At 40.6% G+C, this 5,334-nt stretch overlaps 1 long non-coding RNA gene across 1 annotated transcript; it reads right to left on the bottom strand.

The window, feature by feature from the left end:
- Nucleotides 1-711: 711 nt before the first annotated feature.
- On the bottom strand, nucleotides 712-3,537 carry LOC109143234. Its single transcript, XR_002043257.1, has 3 exons — nucleotides 3,495-3,537; nucleotides 1,759-1,877; nucleotides 712-1,105 (listed from the first exon to the last, which is right to left on the bottom strand). It is a non-coding gene; the product is annotated as an uncharacterized LOC109143234 (long non-coding RNA).
- Nucleotides 3,538-5,334: the final 1,797 nt, after the last annotated feature.

Below are 5,334 nucleotides of genomic sequence, written 5' to 3'. Positions count from 1 at the left end.
TTCAGTTCAAAGTCCCACTCTTCAGGGAAGCTTCTTCAGCTGTAGCTTCTTTATAATGAGCAAAACTTTATATCAATGTTTGAGGCATGAACTATTTTCAGTCTCTGACACAAGGGATGGTGCCAAAGAATCAAGTCCAACAAATAGTCATTTGGGACTTCTCCTGCACTTAACACTCATACACAGAGGAGAAGTGAGGAATCTGGAAACTCCCCATGGTGACTTTCCTCATCATCTCACCTCAGGAGTGGGGCTGGTCCCAACTGTAATCCCAGAGAGCTCTGTGTATTTTTCTCCACCCAGCAGATATGAGGGAGTGGGAAGGATGACCCATGCAAAGTGAGACAGTGGCACTGGTGATATATTGAGTCCAGAGATATTTTAGGACGCAGTAGGTGATGCAGCTAGTGCTAGAGATGGTGCTCAAGCTAGTGAGCAATCCTCTGTAGAACATTTTTAGACATTAGTTTTAACACACTGAAGAATCTTCCAAATCAACACATTACTGAAGGAAATTAATTATTATAAATAATTCTCACATGAGTCAAAACTGAATGCAATTTCACTGTTCAAGCACAAAATATAACCCTAGGTAAGGATTTTCTACCTTCAAGTTCCAAAAGCCCCTGGGAAGGAAAACATCCTCAAATAAACAAACCCCAAAATTCATTTCTTGATCCAGGTTGTCAATTGATAAAGGAAAACAACACATGATAGAGAAATGCCTTACTGTCTGAAGGCTTTATTTAAGACAAGAATTTTCAGATTTTTGAAGGAGATGCAGGTGCTCCCTTTTTGTGTTAATGCCAGGAAAATGGCAGAATTTGGCACAAGCCTAACAAATACAGTCAAAGTGAAAACACACTTTAATAATCGTTCTACCTTAAAAGCTGTATTTCTAAGCCACCCCAAGAAGCTCTACTTACAGATTTGTTTGTTTTTCTTTCATTTGCTTTCACCCATTGTGTTTTATTATTCTTGCTCCTTAGACCCATGTCTAAAAAGTAGGGAATTTATTGCCTCCATGTTGGTAGGTTCTCGTGCAACTTGTTTCATGTAGTGCTTCTCAGTGTTGCAGAGACAATCTTAAAAGTATATATTCAGGCTGCAAAATAAGCACAAATAAAATTAGAGGAAAGTAGCACTAATAATTTAACTAGAGAAACTGTCAAGCTATGTGTGCAAGCAGCAAAGGCAACAGGGAGAGGTGGGGGGTTTGAAAGGCTACAGGTATTAGCCCAGTGCATATCTTTTTCACTCTTTCTTCTCCCAGGCCCCACCACCCCATGTCTATCTCTAGATTGCTGTTCACATTTCCTGTTCTCTTGCCCAGACCACACTCTTTGTTAATCTCTTTGCCTGTGTCATGTAGTGGAGAATATTTGTCTAAACTATTGGTACTTCAAGATGAGGTTATTTGTAAATAGCTGTTACCAGCTGTGAGTTTTGGATTGTGGCTCACCTAAAGGCACTTTTCTAGTGTCATTGGGTTGGGCTTACCTTGTGGGTGCAGGGTAAGGTACCCTGTTGGGCTGTGGATGGTGGTAGCTGCACTTCTCATCATTAGCCAAGGCATGGGCAGAGGAGCAGACACCTGCCCATCTCTTCCTCTGTCTGTTCTACCATACGCCCTTGACACGTTATCAGACCTCAGTTTGCCCTGTTTCCCACTTCCCCTATTCCCTGATTTATCCTGAAGAACAGGTAAGAGGTGAGTTGCTTGTACTCAGCTGAATCTCAGTGGTTCCCTTTACCTACCCCTCTGATCTTGAAGGCCCCAGACCTTCCTTAGAATCTTGTTGAACTGGGGAAGGTACAGGACTTGTCTCATACTCTCCATCATTGTAATTCCCAACACAAATCTTCAAAGATACATCCTGGAAGATGACAAGCAGAGGCATTGCTGGGATAACAGCTTTATGAGGGTTAATATCACCGTGTAACTGTTGCCAGTTATTTATACATATTCAATCTATACTGTTTGAGAACTAGTCTGAACTTCAAAATTTACATGCCTCAAAGCATTTGCCTTAAATAGATATTTCATTTCCCCAAGTAATGGGCAAGATGATGCTTGCTTGTTATGTCCCACTCTCTTCAGTGAATCCTGCAGCACAAATTACAAATCTTCACTTGCTTCTTTAAACAAAGCAGTTACAATGTCATTTATAGAGTGAAGCTCTGAATAGAACTACAGCTTATAGCTAATATGTTTTCAACACCCCACAAAATTGTGTCAGACTCCTCAGAGATGAAATTTCCACTTTCTGATGCTTTTTGGAAGAGCTGGGGGTTTTTTGCTGTAAAAATTACAAGCCTAATTTCACCATTAGTCACTCTAACAATGAAATTTCTATATACAACCACGTTGTTCTGGAAATTGCACAAGTATCCTCTCCTAGCTCATCATCCAAATTGTAATGCCAATCAGAATGGTTGAAATCTTAATTTGGTGCTTTCTGAGGAAAATATATACAGTGACATAATGCATGTACAGTCCTTTCCAAGCACACATTTTTTGAACTTGTTTACAGCTCACTGGCCTGTGTAGAGCCCAAGCAGTTCTGCTGGGCAAAGTTCTAGCTCTCCTCTATAATTTCCATTAACAGCTGGACTCTCTGCCCTCTCCTACCTTATAAGAGAAAGAGCTTAGGAAAACCTGGCAGGCTCCTTGACATGCAGCGAGAGTTTAATTCTTCATTACAGTTTAAAAATCCCTACTGGGGAATGGATTTTCTGATCATTCAAACTCATGCAAGTCAGGGAGTCTATTCTATTAATGGCATATTTCATTGCTTTAAAATTCAAAAGGGACGATCTATGACACCAGTTAGGAATAACAGAGAGGGAATAAGCCCAACAGCCAAGGTAGTGAATGACACACAGCTCTGCAGAGAGCCCATTTCAGTCCTTGAGCACTGCAACTTCCTGTGTCTGAAAGCATTGCCACAACGGAAAATTCATTGCCTTAGAAGGAAAAGACTTTTTCTTGTCCATAACTGTCAGTATCTCCCCAGTAAAATAAATTGTAGATTCTGGGGATATCTTCTTACAATTATTTTGCCACTGTTGTGCCACTACAGAGTCTAGGTAAATCCTCCAGGAACCAGAAAGAAATGATTTGGAGGAATTCCCAAGGAGAAAAAAGGTGAATGACATTATTAGGAGACCTCTCCTCTCTGAAAACAAATGCTCTCAACAGCAGTGATAATGTCTTTCAGTAAGGTAAGCTACATCAGAAAGAGTTGAAACTATATTTATAATGACTGCAATAAATCCATGAATACCATCTGAAATGATTCATAGAAACTGCAATAATTTATCTGTTATCTAAATTGTGTAAACATATAGTAGTACTAAAAAACCCAAACCCAATGTACTAGTTTGAAAACAAACCATTGGGAGGCACCAAGTCAGAATAACAATTTAATAGGGATATCAAAGAAAATAAAGGCAGAAAGCACTGGGTTAAACTGACAGAGTTAGGATACAACCTGACACCGTGTTGGTCGGGGTGGTGGTAGCAGTCTGATAAAATGGTGGCTGCAGTCCTCTGAAGTGGTGCATGCGGTTCTATTGAAGCAGTGATCCTGTAGAAAGGGGCTGCTCTTCCTCAGAAGGTCCAGTGGTGGCTGTGTAGCTCCAGTCCTCTGGGAACCCAGTGGAAAGGGTTGTCTGTGGTGTTTGGAATCTCAGATTATATCCGGGATGGAATGCGTGGTTCCTCCCTCTGGGTGGAGCATCTCACAATGGGATGATGAGTCGCAAAGCCAAGTGTTGATTAGGCTCATTAACAGAAGATAGTTCGGAGGGAGTTATCTCTGAGTCATTCAGCAGGACAATGATGGGCCATTAACAGAAAGATAGTCTGGGGGGAGGAGGCAAGGAAACACTGCCCCACCTGATTGCAACAGCTCCTGAGGATGGTAATAGAACACACTGCAACCCAGGACACCCAAAAACCCTCAAACCTAAATTCAAAAACGTATACAGAAAAATCTCTAAACTATCAGTGAATTTACTGCACTAGAAACTTATAAGGAATCTGATGATACAATCTTAATTAATTTTGTTTGATTTTATGAACTCTATTTATTACTATGACCTCTCCTTTGCTTTAAAACTTTCTTTTTAATGGTAGAAAAAGGCAATATCTTTGAATCTTAAACAGGAACATCAAAGACTGTCATCAAAGAGACAGGCTCTTCAAGTAGAACAAAAAGAGACGAATCACCAACCACATCAGAGGGCTGAGCTGAGCAAGTGAAGGACTGGAAAGACATGTTCTCCCTAAGGATGCTGCAAGGTATCCCAGCAATGGTGATGATACAAGAGGGAGGAATTTGCTGTCAGATATTGTTTTTTGTACACATCTGTAAATCCCCTCAGTCGTCTACAAGCCAAGCTACTGCAAATTTAAGAAGGGCTTTAGCAAAGCAGACTAGTTTACACCTTTTATTTGGTCAAAAAAGAAACCAAGGATCCTACTTCTGCAACTTCCCAGTAGTGCATGCAAGGGGATTGCAGTTATCCTGCAGTAGTGTCAGGTCCACTGGTGTCAAGAGTCTGGGAAGTGGCCTGTAATCTTCCAGGTAGGGGTCATTGGAAAGCAACATAATTTTTCCCCTGGAAGGTGTCCCCAGTGTGCTAAAACTTTGTGTGGTGTCTATACTTCTGCTCTCACCACATGGGATTCACAATGTCCCAGCTGTCAGCAATAAAACTTAAATTCCATACCTATGGAGTTTGTTTTCAGAGCTCTTTTTTTCTGTCAAAACAAGAAAGTTATACTTTGCTTTCTATCAAGACTTGAATCATTTCATATGCCAGAAGATGACTATCACTTTCAATCTTTATTGGACTGGGCTCAGTTGTGACCAACAATACAGTTCAGAAAAGGCTCCAAAATCTTGCACCCATTCCAACTGATGTCCCCCTCCTTTGATCCTTCTTTTTCAGCTTCTCCCTTTAATTTTGAATAGCTATAGATTTACTTCTCCCCCCCTAGAAAACTGCCCAGATTTAATATAAGCCATCCATTGCAACATAAGAAAAAAAATGTCCAAACCTGATAAAATCTGACAGAAACAGCCACTGTTGATTCTGTCATTTCCTAAAATCAGAGTTCATATCTTAGCTGTCTTACGAAGCTTTGAGCAAAGCCTTACTTGTGCAAGTTTGAGGGGGAGAAAAACCCTTAAAATCTAAGGGATCGTTTTCTACTGAAATCTGTATCAAGAGTTGCCATTTCAGGAAGTTTTGTTACACTAATGTTCATCTCCCCTGTTCTTGAATCTTGCCTACCTCTTTTCATCCTTTATCTCCACTGCGTAC

This window comes from Corvus cornix, chromosome 1A, assembly GCF_000738735.6.
Source record: "Corvus cornix cornix isolate S_Up_H32 chromosome 1A, ASM73873v5, whole genome shotgun sequence".
Taxonomy (NCBI): domain Eukaryota; kingdom Metazoa; phylum Chordata; class Aves; order Passeriformes; family Corvidae; genus Corvus; species Corvus cornix.
Note: the sequence above shows the minus strand (reverse complement) of the source record. Positions and strands in the feature narration are given on the sequence as shown.